The sequence below is a fragment of the Medicago sativa genome, chromosome 1, assembly GCF_051527215.1.
Source record: "Medicago sativa cultivar Bolivia chromosome 1, Bolivia_mono, whole genome shotgun sequence".
Taxonomy (NCBI): domain Eukaryota; kingdom Viridiplantae; phylum Streptophyta; class Magnoliopsida; order Fabales; family Fabaceae; genus Medicago; species Medicago sativa.
The window spans coordinates 22,343,620-22,365,401 of record NC_140749.1 but is presented as its reverse complement, the minus strand read 5'-3'; the positions used below and the strand labels follow the sequence as shown (position 1 = coordinate 22,365,401).

At 33.1% G+C, this 21,782-nt stretch overlaps 2 protein-coding genes and 1 long non-coding RNA gene across 4 annotated transcripts in view; 1 reads left to right on the top strand and 2 right to left on the bottom strand.

The window, feature by feature from the left end:
- LOC146953648 (uncharacterized) overlaps nucleotides 1-197 on the bottom strand; it is an 82,614-nt gene extending 82,417 nt beyond the window's left edge. Inside the window, exon 1 of the mRNA XM_085711070.1 lies at nucleotides 2-197. The gene's annotated coding sequence lies outside the window, so the exon portion shown is untranslated. The remainder of the gene's footprint in view (nucleotide 1) is intronic.
- LOC146953647 (uncharacterized) overlaps nucleotides 1-217 on the bottom strand; it is a 33,642-nt gene extending 33,425 nt beyond the window's left edge. For both annotated transcript variants that reach the window (XM_085710963.1, XM_085710967.1), the window contains exon 1: nucleotides 2-217. The gene's annotated coding sequence lies outside the window, so the exon portion shown is untranslated. The remainder of the gene's footprint in view (nucleotide 1) is intronic.
- A 17,993-nt stretch (nucleotides 218-18,210) lies between these two features.
- Nucleotides 18,211-18,965, top strand: LOC146953646 (uncharacterized). The gene is made up of 2 exons (XR_015011097.1): nucleotides 18,211-18,330; nucleotides 18,756-18,965. It is a non-coding gene; the product is annotated as an uncharacterized LOC146953646 (long non-coding RNA).
- Nucleotides 18,966-21,782: the final 2,817 nt, after the last annotated feature.

The window sequence follows — 21,782 nt, the reverse complement described above, 5'->3', positions numbered from 1 at the left end:
CCACTTGTTGAAGAAACTCCAATTCTTGAAATGAACAGAGTGAGTGAGTACAAATTTAAAATGCAGAGAAAACTTTCGTTCACTATTTTTTGTTTTTGGTTTTTTTTTTTTTTGCAATAATGAGAGATTAATTGAAGAATGAAAACAGAAAGACAATGAGGAAAGGTTTTTTTTTTTTTTTTTTTGTTTAAGCTCAACAGCAATAAACTCAGGAATTGAGGGAAATATGTTTGGATACATGCGTGAATATAAAGCAGTGGCCAGTGGTACTGTATCGCTGCGGGAATAACTTCACAGAAAATCTATTCCCATTGTCTTCTAAGTGGTACACACTCTCCTGTAAAGAATAAATTCAAAGTTTAATTAATACTCAACCGTTCTTTTTATATTATCCCCTTCTCGTTTTAACGATCGTTTTTTAGTTGTGCACGGTTCTTAAAAAAAATATTAACTGAATTGATTTTAATAATAAAATTAATAACATTTACTAAAACTGTTTTATTAATTTTAGTTGGTAGCATAGTTAAATAAAGTGAAATTTAATAAATAAAAGTATATTGATGAAAAATGGAAAAAAGAAATAACTGTTATATTGATATCGCAAAATGATAATTATTTTGAGACAAAAAAAATATTAAAAAAACAATAAAAATAAGATGGAGGGACATTTATTTGATTAATCAAATAGATTGATTTTTTTAAGGGAAAATACATCAATACAAAGTAGAGGGGTGAGACCACTTCTATTCCTGAATGGTTCAAATCAAGCATTCTCAATTGAGTCAATTTCTCTATTTCTCTTGGCAACTTGATCATTGAAGATTTCCAAAGGCGAAGAATTTCCAATTTTTGCAAAGCTTCTATTGCATCCATGTTTTCCAAAATGCAATGATTCCAACACAATGTTTGAAGGTTTGTTAGCAACCGAAATGATGTAGGTATCGGGGATTTCTAAAGATTGATTCTTATTGCACAAATAGGCTAAAGATTTGGACAATCAATCGTTTGAGGATATTACAAATAAAAAAAGCTAAGTATATTACATTTAACCAATAAAAAAGTTAAAGATATAAATTTCAACCAAAATGTAAAATAAAAATGTCTAAATTAATACAAGAGGCTTAGCCGAGGTATTGAGTTTGACCAACATCATGTTCGGATAGTTGGCAACATGATTATCATGACCAAAAGAACTCTGTTCGATTAATGGAATCGCCCTAGATGAATTGTTGTTGAATCAAGGATTAGTCTCATAGCAAATCGAAAGGGCCAAAGTCATGGGGATACCTTGGGGTATCTACTGTGGTCAAAGATTCTCAGTGGATTAGGAGAAAAAAAGTCTCGAGTACAAACTCGGACTTTGACATGAAACTTTAAATCTACTATAATGTAAGTACTTACAGCACAATATAAAATAGAACAACACATACTTTTAAAGTATAGAACAACTTTTTTGTCTTTGTACGAGTATTGGTGGAAAAAAAAAAGGTTATATATTTAAGTATTTTTGACATCATGTAAGTAGGACAAACAGGAATTTCAGTTTTTATCAAGTCTCGTCCCCTAATTTGTCCATTCCCATAATAGTTTTAAAATCAAATAGATTAATTTACTAAAAAGGAAAGATCATTAGGCCTTTACCATAGCATGAACCTCTTACCTGCTAGATTATGAATGAACGGAACAACAACAACAACAACAATTACCCATGTAAAATTGTTTCCAAAAAAGAAACTGAATGATCTGCAAACAACAACAAAATAATAATAAAAAATTCAATCACATATTGCAGAATTTTACTCTTTATTAGTGAAGGAAAACAAATAAATGGGTGCTTACTACTCTATTAGTTGAAGAAGGTGACATTTAACATGGGAAAGGGTAAAATTTTCCCACCATGGGTCACACAAGATAAATGGTTAGATTGTGCATTTCTATTAAAGGTTATCATGTTCTCCCACATCTGATCTCAATAGCTTCACTTTCCAAACTTTTCTCATCTTGCTCCCACCTTTGTAGCACGTCTCCCCTCCCACAACCAGCAACAACCTTAACAACCACCTTCACAAAAACACCACCAATAATTGAAACCTCTTCAAGTGTGTGAACCAAAGCATGGCTTACCTTCATTTCTTTTCCACTGCAATTCAAAATCAAACCTCTCACAAAACACCCAACTTTCTTCTTCACCAAATGTAACATCCCAGACTGCTTTCAGGATTGCCGACTAACCCCACAAACCAACACGAGTCTTTTCAGCATGCTTTGTCCTCACTCACATGCTTACCGGGAAACTTTCCGGTAGGTCACCCATCCTAGTACTACTCCAAGCCAAGCACGCTTAACTGTGGAGTTCTTATGGAATGGGCTACCGAAAAGAAGATGCATCTTGTTGATATGGGTAGTACCTAACAATTCTTATAAGCCTTCCTTCAACCATGTAGTCCCATACCTACACGGCCTCCGGATCCCTCTCATTTCGATGTGATTCGGTTCCTCTTACTAACGTGGGGTCATCCTTACGGATAGTGCCCGTTCCAACTGGCGGGAACCTTTCGTATCCAACTGGCGGGATATCGAAAGCCACGTCGTGGGTGTTACACCAAATATACTCACAAGTAATAAAATTGCAGATTTACCCATCATATAAATCGAAACAAGTAATAAACTTAAGTTTTTGTTTTGGTTTATGGTGAAATTTAGATAATTGTAATGGAGCACAATCCCTCACAAAGCTTCAAATTCTTTGTTTTTCAATCAAACTGTGGGTGACTAGATGATTGCAGACTTCGATTTTTTTTCCATGAAAATTGCAGATTCCAATAAAATTGCAGATTGTGTTGAATTGGAGTTTGTGTATGGCAGTATGTTCCTCAGAGAAGCAGCTGCAATATTAAATTGATTTCACAAGAGGAGAAGATCGTTTCACCATTTTAGTTTGATTTACTCTAATTTTCAAACCATAGTTAAATCATATGAAAAATTAATTAAAAAATATAATGTTGGAGAAGATATCTAATTTAATTAAAGACATTTCTGTGTGATTCAAGCTATTGCAAAGTTGGTGGTGATGGGAGGAGAGTTGGTGATGTGTTTCATGTTGTTGGTGGTGGGGAGGAGAGAGAAGGGTGATGGGAGATGTAAAAGAAATAATCCAGTGTAGTAAGTGTATGATAAAATTGTGCTCTTCAATTAATCTAATGGCTAAATTGAACTTTCCCATGGTGGGAAAGTTTTACCCTTTCCCATGTTAAATGCCACCGTTGAAGAAACTCCAATCTCTGAAATGAACAGAACAAATTAAAAATGCAGATAATACATATATGAGATAGCTTTCGTTCACTATTTTTGAGATTTGGTTTATGATGCTTGATTAAAATGAACATAAACATAATAATTCAAACAGTGGTACTGTCACAGTATCGTCAGCAAGTGACTATTTTACTCGTTCATTAAGAAGATCAATCACCACCAAATTCCTTAATTGTCCTTACTTTATATAATACTAATTCAATAACTTTAATTTCTATACTATTTTACACATACATTTAATGATGTATTGTCAATTGATGAATATGAAAACTCATGTATAAAATAATTCAATGACTTTAATTTAAATGCATATGTAAAATAATTGTATATCAACAAACTATATTAATTAAATCAATGATTGAGCTCCACTAACCGAGTGAAAATTCTACGGAAAAATTAATTAATTAATCTTCCTAGTGGAACATGATTTGCACATTTTCAAATAAATATAATATTAATGGCTTCCACTTGAAGCTGTTAAGCATAATCACTTTTCACTTTCCACCACAAACTCCATTCACAACAGGCTAATGCAATCATAGTGTTGCGGATTCGATGAAAAACTCACACCAATAACAACTTGGTGTGTGGAGTAAGGGATAATTAAGCAACCAAAATCAAAGTGTATGGAACAATTAACACAAGCCAAAAGTAGAAAACAACAGCGAGAAAAAAAAGGAAGAGAGAACACAAAGAATCTGTTTACCCAGTTCGGTCCAAATTGACCTAGTCTGGGGGAGAGAGCAGCCCTCCGTTCCACTATATGATGAGTAACGTTACAAAAGAGATTTCAATGGGTTACAAGAATAAGTCTCCCGCCTAATTCTACCCAAATCCCAGCCTCTTCCCGTAACCAAGAGACTCAATCCTAATAGTGTTTCCCAAGGTGAATCAACCTTCAAACCCTAGTTTGTTGCCAAGAGACAAACTCTATACAAACCCTAGTTTGATTTCTAAACCCTTGTTTCAGCCCCCTCTATCTCTCTCAAAATAGTCTGATACAAGGCCTATATTTATAGTAAAAGAAACTCCCATAAAATTGTAACAAATCTGGCCCAAAAATACGTTTCTGAAAAATAACAGCACGCGAAATCGGCCACCGTTTTTCCAAATCGGCCACCGATTTTTCCCGAACAGAAAGCCTCCCAAAAGGCAGCCAAAATCGGCCGCCGATTTTCCAAATCGGCCACCGATTTGTACTTTCAGCAAACATCAATTTTGGCCTCCAAACTCCAATTTTGAGTCACTTTCACAACAATCTCCACCTTGACTCCAAATTAGTGATGATGCCCATTTAACATCAACTCCTTGCTGCTCTTTCCCTTGCTTCCCACTACACCAAGTAGCTCCACAAGTTTACACCTTAATCTCTTCAATCATCGGAATGCCTTCCGCCCCTTTGAAGATCCTTGTGTCCAAACTACTCAAGGAATTTTAGGTAGTTCCACAAGTACACACCTTAACCTCTTCAGCCATCGGAATGTCTTCCGCCTTCTCGAAGATCCTTGTATCCAAACTACACTAGGAATTTCAGATAGTTCTACAAGACTACACCATACCTCTTCAATACGAGACATCTCCCGCTTCCTTGAAGATCTACTTGTTCCCAATCACCCTTGGCTTTTAGAGTAATCCACAAGTATACACCTCAACCCCTTCAGCCCTCAGAATGTCTTCCGCCTTCTTGAAGGGTCCTTGCAGTCCAACTACGCTAGGAGTTTTAGGTAGTTCCACAAGCATTCACCATACCTCTTCAATACGAGACATCTCCCGCTTCCTTGAAGATCACCTTGCATCCAATCACCCTTGGACTTTTAGGGTAATTCCACAAGCCGTGCTATACATTCTTCAACCTCCGGAATGCCTTCCGTCTTCATGAAGAAATCCCTTGCTCACCACTAGAGCATAGCACCCAAGGTCCTCCATAGTCGTACCACTCCCGGTGTGTTCAACTCCACCTAAAGCTGAGCTTCCAACCTCTCAACTAGCAAATGAGTACATCCCACTATGTCTTCCTTGAACCTCCACCTAAATCGGTAGATCATGAGTATTCTTACCACCGCCTCTCCAGGCTGATGTTGAGTGTTTAACGTCTCTCCAGACGATCACCGCTCCACTAGGCATCAATCCCAAGGTGACCAACATCACCTTCATCCTCCAAACAACACCACATCATCAGAGCACCCGCATCCCCAAGACGCACCTCAATGTTCTCCAAATCACCAATGATTTTGTTGAACTCCACAAGTAGCTCCATGACGGCCTTTAACTTTACCATCCTGAATAAGTAAAGTTGTTGCTTTAGGAATTGCCGACGAGCCAAAGACTTTGTCATATACAAAGATTCCAACTTTGCCCACATCGATGCCGCGGTTGGTTCCTTTGCTACTTCTCTCAAAACTTTATCTCCGAGGCACAAGACAATGGCACTCCTGGCCTTGTCCACCATCTCGGTCTTCTCCGCTCGTGTCATGGTGACCGGTAACGAACCTTCACCCTTCAAAGCTTTCTCACACTTTTTCTGTATTAACACCGCTTCCATCTTTACCTTCCATAACCCAAAATCGTTATCTCCGGTAAACTTCTCAATATCCCACTTCGAACCCATGGTACTTGATTATCCTTTGACCTTTGCCCCACGGTGGGCGCCAATTGTTGCGGATTCGATGAAAAACTCACACCAATAACAACTTGATGTGTGGAGCAAGGGATAATTAAGCAACCAAAATCAAAGTGTATGGAACAATTAACACAAGCCAAAAGTAGAAAACAACAGCGAGAAAAAAAAGGAAGAGAGAACACAAAGAATCTGTTTACCCAGTTCGGTCCAAATTGACCTAGTCTGGGGGAGAGAGCAGCCCTCCGTTCCACTATATGATGAGTAACGTTACAAAAGAGATTTCAATGGGTTACAAGAATAAGTCTCCCGCCTAATTCTACCCAAATCCCAGCCTCTTCCCGTAACCAAGAGACTCAATCCTAATAGTGTTTCCCAAGGTGAATCAACCTTCAAACCCTAGTTTGTTGCCAAGAGACAAACTCTATACAAACCCTAGTTTGATTTCTAAACCCTTGTTTCAGCCCCCTCTATCTCTCTCAAAATAGTCTGATACAAGGCCTATATTTATAGTAACAGAAACTCCCATAAAATTGTAACAAATCTGGCCCAAAAATACGTTTCTGAAAAATAACAGCACGCGAAATCGGCCACCGTTTTTCCAAATCGGCCACCGATTTTTCCCGAACAGAAAGCCTCCCAAAAGGCAGCCAAAATCGGCCACCGATTTTCCAAATCGGCCACCGATTTGTACTTTCAGCAAACATCAATTTTGGCCTCCAAACTCCAATTTTGAGTCACTTTCACAACACATAGTCAATGATTTCATAGTCCATACGCAAGTATCAATTTAAGACTTTATTCTATTCTTAAAGGAATGATATGCAATAGAAATTATTTTCTTTAGTTTGGATTCCAATCAACAATTTCTTAGTGGTATGTTTTCTTTTTTAATTTTAGGAATGATATGCAATAGGAATTTTATAATGAGGGAAACAGAGTCCACGATCCAGAGAGAGTGAATACTTGAAGGTTGTTTTAAGCAAGGGCACACATTTATGATTCCCACATGCAAGTATATTTGGCTTTTTATTGATTATTTATTTGGGGAAATGAAAGTATGAGAAGTGCAATCATAGAAGCAATCAAGAACAAAGAATAAAGAAAGAGAGGAAGAATACCAAAATATAAGTTTCACAACTAAGGAATAAACATAGGTAATTTAGCAGGTTCTGCACAATGTGAAAAAGTACAAAAGAACATAAGTATTTATGATGACAAAGATTAGACTTAATGACTAATTTAGTTCATAAAAGGAACTAGTCAATTTTTTTTTTCTTCTGAAGAAGATATAAGATAAGGAAATTTTGCAAAGAGGAGATTGATGCTTCCCAACGGCTCAGCTGTCGGAGGATTCGCTTCCTTCCATGGAACTAGAGGGATTGGATTCTGCACTGCCTCATTTGAATTTTGTAACCATTACCACCGCTCTTTCGATAAATTTCTCGCAACTACTTAATAAACGCCAAGTTTACTTAAAATCCAATATAAGGCACTTGTTAACTTGTTTTGCAAGAAATCTTATGAAATCCCCATCATTCCTTGTTGAAATCCAATGTATGATATGAGACAAACATTGACAATGAATAATTATTTTATTATTGAATGTTGACAAGTACAAACGATTACATTGTTGAGTTCGATAAAATAAACTACTCCAAAGTTACAACATAGACCAGAAACTTACAACATTGAAAAGATGTTCTTTGAGGGTCGGTATAGATGATGGAATCTGCCTGGTGAGGTAAATCACACAAGGGTTGTTAAAAATAAGAAGCACTAAAAAAGCAAGGAATGGGAAAAACTTGTTGGCTCCTTAAGATTAAGCGGTAAATTCTTGAGTAGGATAATGAAGCGCTTTTCACTAAGGTTTGCTGACTCATTGTCTTAAAACTTCTTAATAAGCATTGTCTTTTCACTAAGGTTTTCACCAAGGCATTTAAAAAAAGCATCGAGGATTGAGAAAGAAGGTTAACAAAGGAATATTCATCATCAAATACCTCAATAAGTCTAGGTACTTCGTGAAATGGTCATTTTGGCTAGCCCTTGACCTATGAGGAAGAAGGACCATTGGCGTGTACGACTAAGATATATCTTTCTCCAATCCATTCTCAGTCAACTTACTCACCAGGTTCTTGTGTTTCCTTAGGCTCTCGTTACTAGGATCTCCATCTTTCACAATCTTTCCCTTGTTCTATTAAGTATGGACTATGAAATCTTCTTTATGTGAGTTTTTTTTTTCACTCGTAAGTTTGATTGCATTGGCTGCTCCCTGGAATTGGGTCTGACAGGTTTGTTGGACTCATTCCGCCACAATATCTATTTAGCTAATATTTTATATTATTGGTAATTAAGTAATTTGGAAGGAAAATTTGGTGCTTGTAACTAGTTTTCATATCTAATAGAGCCAACAACAGCAAAAGATAACATAACAATTCACTTCAAATACCAAACAAAGACAATGAATTCCACTGAAAACCATAACTAACATTGTCAAAATACTGACCATGTATCCGAGAGAGAGACGTATAAAATGTTATTCAATTCAATCAATGACACATTATCAGGTAAAACAAAATAAGAACAAAACCTGGACTCACAATCATTACTAGCAAACTAATCTTGGGCTTAATTAATGATTTGGTCCCTTAAGTTATTTGTTGGTTACATTTTGGTCCCATAAGTTATTAACGTTACAGTTTGACCCTTAAGTTACTTTTTGGTTTCGTTTTGGTCCCTTAACTATTAAAAGTTTCATTTTGGTCCCTTAACTTGTTTTTTGGTTTCATTTTGGTCCCTTAACTTATTTTTTGGTTTCGTTTTGGTCCCTTAACTCTTCCTCCGTCAACCACTTTGGTCCTTTACGTTAGGATGAATGTATTAGAGTTAAGGGACCAAAACGAAACCAAAAAATAAGTTAAGAGACCAAAACGAAACCAAAAAATAAGTTAAGGGACGAAATCGAAACAAAAAAATAAGTTAAGGGACCAAAACGAAACTTTTAATAGTTAAGGGACCAAAACGAAACCAAAAAGTAAGTTAAGGGACCAAATTGTAACGTTAATAACTTAAGGGACCAAAACGAAACCAAAAAATAAGTTAAGGTACCAAAAGAGTAATTAAGCCCTAATCTTGAATCAACAAAGCAAAGATGTTAAATTTACATGGAAACAATAAAAATAATGACAACTTTCAACAAACAAAAAAAAAAAACTTAAACATACGTCCGGTATACAAAGCCAGATGATAAACGTGAGTTGATGGTTTAGCAGGTTCCAAATTTACTCACAACTTCTTAACAACAATTTCACGTAAAACACAAAAACTGCCTTTTGAAAGGCTTATTATCTTCACTTCACTTCTTTCGGGAACAGAACACAAACTGTGTTGCAACTCCAATAAGGCCATTTCATGGTGAAGCTGAAGAGCACTATCATTGTTTCCCTTCTGCGAATGACCGATGATCAACACCTCATATATACTCATTTATTTGAGTCTTTTTTTAAGATACAGTCTTCCTTGTATATGATCATGTTTTTATTAGGATTGATGTAGGATTTTTTTAGTCTAGATTTATTTCCTCAATTAAGGGATTCTTATTGTACAGTTTATAAATAGGGAAAAATATAACAACCTCCCTTGAGTTCTATCTAAATGCACCTAACATCCCCTCCATTTTCCCAAACATCAAAAACCTCCTCTCTGTTTCATTCTGTCCAAATTGACGTTAGTTGAGAGAATTTATACATAATCAATCATCCCTTGTGGCCTTTGTTGCTCATCACTGTTCCGGTGAACGCACTCGTTCTCATCATAATTTGCAACATCATTGTTCCTATCATGTGGCTGTTCTTTTAGTTTGTGTCGTATTTGCTTTCTACTTCGATCATTGTTTGAGTATATCAAGAGGGACTTATGTCTCTAGACAATTACTCCAGCCCAACCCTATCTCACCCCCTTAATTCTCACGAAGCTCCAATTATTAGCATGCATGTATTGCTAGAAAGCTTGCAACTATTAATAAATCATGGAAAATATTGTGATTGTCATAGAGAAAGCCAAATTAACCACTCAATTGTGTTATCATCTGATTGATAAGCTTCTTAATTCTAATTGATTCACATGTAGTTTTATTATGACAATAACAATTGCAGCTTAAGGCCGAAGAATATCGACTTTATTCGACTTCAACTCTTGTGTTTTGAAATCTATGCTTAATTACTAGTTAGTGATGCAGTGAACAATTTTGTCTAGTTGTGAAGAGGGAATGAAGGGATAGTGAGGAATAAAGGCACAATCATCAACACTCGGTTTTTAACAAAACAGTTACACTTGTTTTGTAGTTTATTTTACCATGTTTGAAAATATCATGTGTTTCTTTTGCCTTACTGTCATATATATGCTAAAATATCATGTTTGAAAACAAGTTATTGCTTCTACAATCGTTACTGTCATGAATAAATTGATGTCATTGTATGTGAATCTGGAGAAGTATTTGAAAAATCTTGTTTGATTTAGGTATGCAAGATCCTAGACCTACTTTGTCTGATTACGTACTAATGGAAGATCCATTACTCGTCCCATAAGTCTTTTTTTTTTTTTGTGGAAGTATTTTCTTTCGTTTGAATTTCAATCAATATTTTCTTTTTAATTTTAGGAGTGATATGCAATAGGAATTTTATAGCCTTTGTGCAGCAGCCATACAATGAAAATAAAAAGAGGGAAACACTTAAAAAGGGAATAACGAGAGTATATACATACTTCATCTTTCTTATATTCTTGTAATGAAATTTGGACCGGTTGAGCCTTTTAAATCCTAATGTTTGGTCTTTCCATTGTATAGTTGTTGTGTTTTTCTCTTAATTTTGACATGTATGCAATAAATTATCATTAGATGCAGGGGTGATTGTATTCTGAATACATGGTGTAAATGTCCCGCCTAAAATTTTGTTTCAGCAATATCTCCAATAGAAACTTTTAAAAAAATTTCACGAAACACTGACACATAGGCTTATGACATAGCATGCATATCATTTGTCCAAATAGAAATGTTCAATTTTTCGAAACAAAATGAGATACATCACACATGTATAAACACCTACTAAAATGTCATGGTTAAATCTAGAAATTATACAAATAGGTAACATAGTAAAAGAATCCATCGACGTCACCTACCAGTGCAACGAGAGTAAAATTACAATACAAGGTACTTGACATGTAAGCCAATCAAATAACAACATAAATAGAAAATAAAAGAAATTCTTCCAAACACCAATATAAATAGCTCCTTTGCACTGCTTCTCACATGTTTCTTGCGCCTGTGCGTCATCGCAATTAGCAAACACAAATACACGAAAGGGGTGAGTAATCAAGTTTCATAAAGTATAATAATAAACTAGATAAACACGTATAAATAACATCAATTCAATTCTTTCACAAGACATAAATTTTCTTTCAAGGAACACATTTAATCACAAGACACATTCACACACAATTTATGTACCACTTCTATTCACTTGGTACCATTTATATTTGCAGAGTGCAAATACTTGTTAAACCATCTGTCTCGTGCCCATCTCAGATTTTATCACAAATAAGAACTTTTTTCCATCCCAATATGAAGGGCATATCGTAACACATCTTATGTTTTGAGTTGTGCTTATTAATATTAGTTTTCCCTTTAAACAAAAAGTGATAACTTTTTTTTTACAAGAAAACAGAACTAACTTATCTAAAGCAACAAGTTCTACAGGATTAGCTTATATTTAATTTTTTTGTCAAAAAAACTTATATTTAGTTTTAATAATCTTATTAATAAAAGTTCTTAAGTTGTCTTACACTACTTTTTGGAGCCAAAATTTGAGGTTAATTTTGTCATTGTAATATTGACATCTAATGATTATTATTAGTTAATATATATTTAAGTAATTGAACAAGCTTTTGCTAAATTTGTGCCATAAACTACTAAATACGTTTTTTTTCTTCCATAATCTTAGTTTGTTTTTTTTTTTTTCCGTTTTTTTTTTAATTTCATAATCTTATTTTGTTTTTCTTTCATATTAGTATTTAATATATATTTAAGCAATTGAACAAACTTTTGCTAAGTTTGTGCCATAAACTACTAAATACGTTTTTTTTCTTCCATAATCTTAGTTTGTTTTTTTTGCTTTTTTTCTTTCATATTCTTATCTTTTATTTTTTTGATGGACATCATAGTTTGTTTACTATTTTCTCTATTTATTTGGAAATATAAACACCGTTCCCCATATTTTTTTTTTGTTAACTAACTTTTCCTGAACAAACTGTTGCTAAAAAAAATTTCTCATTAATTTTGTGCCACCAAAGAAAAAGAAAAAAAAACCCTCATCTAATGTTTGTTTTTTGTAACTAACTCTGTCTACATTTGTGCCACTTTATGCCAAACTAATCCTCTCTCAACTCTCTCTATATAAGGATCATCAAATAGCATTTATAAGTCATATTTCACCCCCTTCATCCTTCGATTAAATCATCTTGCTTCAAATTAAAGTACGTCATATTCTTTTTTTGCTTTGAATCTCTTTTATTTTTATTTCTAACTTCGCTTTTATATCAACGATTAAAGTATCTCTCTATTAATATTTCTAACTTTGTCAAACTTTATATGATTTATTTTTTCTCAATTCTATGTAGGTTGAATAATGTTATTGGATCTATCATGTATATTCACTTTTCATTTTCAGGTTTATGGTGCACATTCAAGTTATGGATGATAGTGGGTCAACTACCTTTGTGTTGTTTGATAGAGTTATTTCACAATACTTTGGAAAGACTGCAAAAGAACTAATGGAATTGGTAATGAACGTAAATATATTATTTTTTGTTTTCGTTTTTTATGTAATATTAAAACAATAAACATTGATCTTAATTGTTTACTAATACAAATCACAAACAAGGAAAGGCCACGCATGATTATCCAACTGAGCTTGACACCTTACGTGACAAGGATATGCTTTTCAAACTGAAAATCAATAAAAAAATGTTGACCAGAAGTTTTATACATATGCCGTCAAAAAAGTTGTCCGATGACAGTGAAATCATTAATGAGTTTAAGAAAAAGTATCACATGGAGTGTCATGTTACTCCTCAAACTGGTGAGGAAGATGATGTTGATTTCAAGGGTCCTATTACTCCCCAAACTGTTGATAACATGAAGGTAGTTAAATACACTTAATATCTAATACATTATCTTTGAACATCAGTTTTGGATTTACTTACGAAACACATCCAACAACTTTCACTGAGATGAATGCGTTTTGAAGATGATGTAATCTTAATTGGAGTGTCGAGGAAGGAATTGAATGGGATGTTAGAGACTTGGAGACAAGTCGTGGAAGCGTATGACTTTCGTCTGAGTAGAAGCAAGACACATTATGTAATGTAATTTCAATAAAAGACGAAGTAGTTCTACCTTAGAGGTGAAAGTTGGAGATCATATCATACAAGTTACACAATTTAAATATATTGGGTTCATAGTACAAAATGATGTAGAAATAAAAGAAAATGTAAGTCATCGTATTCAAGTTGGATGATTGAAATGAAGAAGGGCTTCGGTTGTTTTATGTGATACAAACGTATCGTTTAAGTTGAAGTGCAAAAGTACCAGACTTGTGTCAGACTAGCAATGTTTTATGCAATAGAGTGTTGGCCGTTTAAGAACCAACACAATAATAAAGTAATTGCGTGGAAATGTGGATGTTGTGTTGGATGTGTGCTAAGACTAGATGAGATAAGATTAGAAATGACAACATTGTAGAGGTAGTTGGGAGTAACTATAGTATAAATATTGTGAAAAATAGGTTTAGGTGGTTTGGACATGTAGAGGGAAAACATGTAGATTATGTGGTAAGATGAGTAGATGAAAAGTTGAAGTGCAAAAATATCATACAGTTGTCAAACCAGCGATGTTTTATGGAACATAGTGTTAGGAGTTTAAGAACCAACACGATAATAAAGTATTTGTGCAGAGATGGGGATGTTGCGTTGGATGTGCGGTAAAACTAGATGGGATAAGATTAGAAATGACAACATTGTAGAGATAGTTGGGGTAGCAGCTGTAATATAAATATTGTGTATAATAGGTTTAGGCGGTTTGCACAAGTAGAGAGAATTAGGTAGATTCTGTAGTAAGAAGAGTAAATCAAATAGCGCATAGTCATATTACAAGATGTAATGGAAGACCTAGGAAGTCTGTAAGAGAAACTATTAAAGATTTATAGATTAATGAGTTGAATCTAAATATAGATTATGATAGAACATTATGACGTATTTCAGTCCATATAGTCGACCCCACTTAGTGGGATAATGTTTGGTTGTTGTTGTCGTCATCTTTTGAAAGCATTAATTAATGCTCAACAATAACTATTATTTCATTTCATGATCAACTACCACATTTATTAGTCGATGAGATAATCAACTTCCCGTGCATCGCACGGGTCCAAATACTAGTCTTATTTATAAAAGGTCTTAAGTTGTCTTAAACAGCTTTTTGGAGCCAAAAATTGAGGTTAATTTTGTCATTTTAATATTGAAATCTCATTATTATTATTATTATTATTATTATTATTATTATTATTATTATTATTATTATTATTATTATTATTTAATATTTAATATATATTTAAGCAATTGAATTGAACAAACTTTTGCTAAATTTAATATTGACATCTCATTATTATTATCATTTATTTAATATATATTTAAGCAATTGAACAAACTTTTGCTAAATTTGTGCCATAAACTACTAAATACGTTTTTTTCCTTCCATAATCTTAGTTTGTTTTTTTTTCTTTCATAATCTTATTTTGTTTTTTGTTTGGTGGACATCATAGTTTGTTTTCTTTTTTCTTCCATAATCTTAGTTTGTTTTTTTTTCCTTTCATAATCTTATTTTGTTTTTTGTTTGGTGGACATCATAGTTTGTTTTCTATTTTCTCTATTTTTTTGGTAGTGCTATTTTCTCTATTTATTTGGCAATATAAACACCGACCCCCATATGTTTTTTTGTTTTTGTTAACTATGTTTTTCTAAACAAACTTTTGCTAAAAAAGATTTAAGCAATTGAACAAACTTTTGCTAAACTTTTGCTAAATTTGTGCCATAAACTACTAAATACGTTTTTTTTTTCTTCCATAATCTTAGTTTGTTTTTTTTTTCTTACATAATTTTATTTTGTTTCTCTTTCACATTACTATTTAATAATATATATTTAAGCAATTGAACAAACATTTGTTAAATTTGTGCCATAAACTACTAAATACGTTTTTTTCTTCCATAATCTTAGTTTGTTTTTTTTGTTTTTTTTCTTTCATAATCTTATTTTGTTTTTTGTTTGATTGACATCATAGTTTGTTTTCTATTTTCTCTATTTTTTTGGTAGTGCTATTTTCTCTATTTATTTGGCAATATAAACACCGATCCCCATATGTTTTTTTGTTTTTGTTAACTATGTTTTTCTAAACAAACTTTTGCTAAAAAAAATTTAAGCAATTGAACAAACTTTTGCTAAGTTTGTGCCATAAACTACTAAATACGTTTTTTTTCCTTCCATACTCTTAGTTTGTTTTTTTTTTCTTTTTTTTTCTTTCATAATTTTGTTTTGTTTTTCTTTCACATTACTAGGGATGGCAATGGGTACCCTATGGGTAGGGTACTATAGTGCCCATCCCCATACCCGCATTTGTAAAAAATACCCGTACCCGTGCCCGTACCCTCGTGGGCAACAACTATAGTGCCCTTCCCCATACCCTATGGGTACCTAAGGGCTCATACCCGCACCCATTACCCGCACTTTAACTATGAAAAGACAATAAAAACATCATAATTGAAATAAAACTACGGTCTAAATTTTTTAAAATTTACTCAAAAAATAGTTCGAATCGTAGTATTTAGTGAAATAAAAAAATCCAAAATATCCCTAAAAAATTGTACACCGGCATGATGGAGTTGTTATTATATTAAGTAGTTTTTTTGTTTAAGTTTAGGTATAGGCTTAAATAGCTAAATTAATTAATTAATTATACACAAAAAATAAATAAATTATTTATGATATTATATAAATATGTATATGCGGGGTTGCGGGCCTGGGCAGTATAGTACCCTTACCCGTGCCCATACCCATTAAAATTTGTGGGTATTACCCGGACCCGTGCCCATACCCATGAAAGTGGGGTTTTACCCTACCCATCGTGGGTATTTTTTGCGGGTATCCATTGGGTCTGGGTCCAATTGCCATCCCTACACATTACTATTTAATAATATATATTTAAGCAATTGAACAAACTTTTGTTAAATTTGTGCCATAAACTACTAAATACGTTTTTTTCTTCCATAATCTTAGTTTGTTTTTTTTGTTTTTTTTTCTTTCACAATCTTATTTGTTTTTTGTTTGATGACAAAGAGCAGATTGATGTAATTAAAGAAGCAGCTCAGTGGGGCACAAGTAGTTTTCTAAGGATCTTATTTACAACTTTATTGCTGTCAAATGAAATTCCAAGTCCAGATTATGTTTGGATAAATACCTGAAAGTATTTAAGTGATGACATTTTATATAGGCAACGAAGACACCTGAAAATTCCAGGTATATTCAATTCTCATTATTTCTTTTGCTTCATTGTTTATAATATTGAATTTTACTATTATCATCTTTAACTTATGTTTTTACTCTATATAACAGATTTGGTTTTGACTGAAGATGAATTGAAAAATTTAACTTTGGTGGAGATAGAAAAATTGTTGCGGAGAAGGAACAAAAGTCTAAATTTTTTTGAAACCATGCCTCAAGTGAACATGCCTTTGAATCCTGAATCTTACAATCAACTTATTTCTAACGAGCTTAACTATAATCATCGTGATCTAATTATGGAGCACAAAAAATTAACTTCCAGAATGACTGAAGAACAAAGGAGCATATACGACACAATCATGAGTTCTGTGGATGCGAACATCGGTGGTTTTTTTCTTCATTGATGTATGGCGGAACCGATAAAACCTTCATTTGGAGAGCGATATGTGCAGCAATTAGATCCAGAGGAGAAATTGTTTTGACGATAGCATCAAGTGGGATAGCAGCATTACTTATTCCAGGTGGCAGGACAACACATTCTAGATTTGGCATACTCATACAAATATTCGAGAATTCGACTTGCCCTATCAAGCCAGAGGATCCTTTAGCGCAACTAATCGTTGAGTCAAAACTTATTATTTGGGATGAAGCTCTGATGCTTCATAGGCATTGCTTTGAAGCAGTTGATAAGACTTTTAGGGATATACTTCGTGTCTCTAATCCTGGAAGTACGGATATTCCTTTTGGAGGAAAAGTGGTTGTCTTGGGTGGTGATTTCAGGCAAATTCTTCCGGTCATTCCAAGAGCACCAAGACATGATGTTGTTGATGCTAGCATTAATTCATCGCGCCTTTGGAAACATTGGCGAGTCCTAAAATTGACCAAAAACATGAGGCTTCAAACTGGATCTTCATGTTCTGATGTCAATGAACTCAAAGAGTTCTCTGACTGGATTTTAAATGTTGGAGATGGAAATATTAGAGACAACAATGATGGGGAAGCTAAAATTGAAATACCAGATGACATGTTGATCAAGAACTCAGGTGACCTAATTTCTTCAATTGTTAATAGCACATATCCATCACTTTTGGAGAATATGAGTGATATTTCATTTTTTCAAGATATTTCATTTTTTCAAGATAGGGCAATTTTAGCACCTACCAATGATATTGATGATTCACTGAACAATTACATTTTATCGATGATTCCTGGTGAGAAAAAAACATACTTAAGTGTTGATAGTCCGTCTACACAGGATGAAAATATTAATGGTCCTGATCAGATTCTCACTCCAGAATTTTTGAACACCGTCAAATCTTCAGGTTTGCCAAACCATGAGTTAAATCTCCAGGTTGGAGTTCCAATTATGTTATTGAGAAATATTGATCAACCGTTAGGATTATGCAATGGTACGCGCCTTATAATTATGCAAATGGGGAATTTTGTACTTGAGGCAAAGATAATATCAGGGAACAATATTGGACAAAAGATATATATCCCATGATTGACTTTGTCTCCATCTCCATCTGATACAAAACTTCCTTTCACGTTTCAACGTAAACAGTTTCCTATTATGGTCTCATTTGCGATGACTATCAATAAGAGCCAAGGACAATCTCTTATAAATATTGGAATATATCTTCCAAAACCCATATTTTGACACGGACAGTTATATGTTGCTCTTTCACGCGTTACTTCACGTGCTGGGCTGATGATGCTGATTTGCGATGACGAAGGACGTGTCTCCAACAAAACTAATAATGTTGTCTACAAAGAAGTCTTTCAGAATTTAAGATAGGTAATTTACACATATACATATTCGTATATATTTTTTATTTGTTTATTGTTGCGTGCATCTAGCTATGTTTTTCAAAGCACTTTTATTTAAAATAATGCCTTTCTTTCGAACTATATATATATATATATATATATATATATATATATATATGTGTGTGTGTGTGTGTGTGTGTGTGTGTGTGTGTGTGTGCGTGCGCACGCGCGCACGCGCGTTTGTGTGGGCGCACACGCGTGTGTAAAAAATAATATTTAGAATTTTGTTAAAAGTCAAAACTTATCAACTAAATTTGTTTCACAAATTAACAATATGTTATGCATTTTTCTTATACTTTTTTATATGGTTATGTAATTTGTATTTCTCTTTATACCTTATGCCATTTAAAATAATCGTGTATAATCATACAAATTTATTTTATTTCATGCCAGGTTGATCATCATCTTTATGATGAATTTTTGATTTGGAATCAGCAAAAGTCATGGACACAAAACTGAGTTTTACCGATTCAATTGTTGAGAATTGATACGTCTTTATTATCCACAAATTTGTATATTATTACTCAAGACAAACTTATATTAGTAGTTGCATTTGGTTATTTTTATTTGTCTATCCAATGTGATAACGAGAATTCTAAATTACTTCAGGTTTTTATTGGTTTTATTTTGGACACGTTAATTCATGCTCACTTACAACTATTATTGTTTTATTTACGATTACCTTATTTATTAATCAATGTCATATCTAACCTCCCGTGCATCGCACGGGTCTAAATACTAGTAACAAATTTAAAAATGAAAACGGTTCTGGGAAATTTCAAGAGTTCTGATATTAGTCCTTGTAATTTTCATTTTTTTAATTATTAGTCCTTGCAGTTATTTTTTCTTGGCTTAATTAATGATTTGGTCCCTTAAGTTATTTGTTGGTTACATTTTGGTCCCATAAGTTATTAACGTTACAATTTGGTCCTTTAAGTTATTTGTTGGTTACATTTTGGTCCCATAAGTTATTAACGTTACAATTTGGTCCCTTAACTTACTTTTTGGTTTCGTTTTGGTCCCTTAACTTATTTTTTGGTTTCGTTTTGATCCCTTAACTCTAATAACATAAAGGACCAGAGTGGTTGACGGAGGAAGAGTTAAGGTACCAAAACGAAACCAAAAAATAAGTTAAGGGACCAAATTGTAACGTTAATAACTTATGAGACCAAAATGTAACCAACAAATAACTTAAAGGACCAAATTGTAACGTTAATAACTTATGGGACCAAAATGTAACCAACAAATAACTTAAGGGACCAAATCATTAATTAAGCCTTTTTTCTTTTGATTCTTGTTGTTTTATTTTACTCCATGCAAAATCAATTTATATCAAAAATAGTCCATATAATATGTCAAATATTTGATTTTAACCCTTAAAATAAGGACTAAAATGTATATTACAAAGAATGATTTGAAAGTATCAAAACAAAACTCAAAGTTCGTCAAAAAGAAGAAAAAACAACTCGAAGGACTAAAAACAAAAAGATATAAATTTTTATGGACTAAAAATTATATAAATAAAAAATATATTTTTTTATTTTTTGATCAAGTATGTTAGTGGCTAGAAATTCACCTCTTAAGATGAATAAATAACGTGTTCGGGTTCGAACTTCGACTCCTACATATATTATACAATGTCTCTACCAACTAAATTAAACCCCAGGGGACAAATAAAAAGTATTTTTATAGATATTAAAAGGAAAAATAGAATATTTCCAAGAACTTAAATTATATTTCAACCTTAATAATATTAATAACCGGTGATTCAAAAGATAAGGAAAAATAAACAAAATGTATTCAAAATATTTCAGTCAAGAATAAACAAAACATCCACAATCAAATGATACTTTCCTACTTGTCAAAAAAAAAATGATACTTTCCTATTGAAAAAATAAAATGATACTTGCAAATGTGAGAATAGATGATCATTCAACATATTAATTAGAATGTGGGACTTCCTGTTGACAAAATGTTAACATTAATTAATATATATCAGCCCCTAACTATTTGGTAACGTTTGCTCAAAAAATTCACTATTCACTCTTTTAATTTCGAAGTCCTTAAAATAATTGAAAATTGTAAACTGATTTTAGGATAAAATCTGAAACATATTTTTAAAATGACTTGCCAATTTATATAATTTGAATTTCCACCAAAAATAATTTTTTTTGACAAACCACCAAAAAAATATTAAAGTTTGATTAACATACCATCAGTTTTTTTTTTTGTGGATAAACGTAACTTATTTACTGTAAATATAGAAGGCATTATCTCTTTCTCAATTACTATGTAATAGTATGTTTCATTAGAATTATAAAATATAAAAAAAGAATTATGTTTCATTAGTCTTTTAAAAAAAAATAGAAAAGGAGCAAAGGTCCTTTTATTAGATAATTTTTTTAGCGAATTAGATAATTGAATTTGGATAAATCTCAAACTATGTTATAGTGCTAAACTTTCATGCATAGGGAAAATAAAATAGAATGAACAAATCTCACCTGGAAAATCTTAAATGCATTATGCTTAAGTCGACCATACCACAATTCTTTTTATAGGGAAAATAAATGCTCTAAACCCTTATGCCATAAGCACTTAAATAAGGTCCTATGTATAATATTTTAGTCTATTGCACTACATTTTTTCGACCTTCAAAATGATCATGATCTAGCTAGATAGTCTTAAACTAACCGAAAGCAAATAAATTGGTGGAGCAATGTAAAACATACCTTCTCATCAAACAGATTGTTTACGGTTCGGTTGAGGTCACCGTCCCAATGATTTTCTTCATCAATTTCTACAGTTTGAAGATTTGGTGTGTTGGCCACTCCCAATGAAAAAAGTTCCATTTGAGGACATTTTTTGACAACTACAACTTCCAGTATGGGAAACTTAATGGGGCATAAGCATGAGCAAAATCGACAAAGCCTTCGTAAAGAATTCAGTTCTAGAGTTTGTAAACTGCAAAATACAATTTCGTTGGTTTCATCTTCTTTACCGTTGACTATATCCTCAAGCCAATTACACATTTTAATCTTCATTGTTGTGAGTTTGACAAGACTCTTCGCTGTTGAATGTGATATTAAATTGATCAACCCATTGCAGTTTGTTACCTCCAAATAGGTCATGTAACTAAAGGTGACTGAGGATGGAACCAACTTTATCATACTGGAACATTGATACACACAAATGGTTTCAAGTAATTGTAGAACTGGGTCCATCTGAAATCCTTCTTTGCATATACATTGAAGCTTGGTCAGGTGCCATAATGTCAAATATTTGACTATAAGTCGCGGGATAATTTCAGGTTCCTTTTCCGTTCTTATGATTTGTTCGCCTTGGAATAACTCCGTGAAGGAACTCCATTCGACCAACAATCTTTCTAAATTAGGAACATTTTTCAAGAACCAATATGGAAAA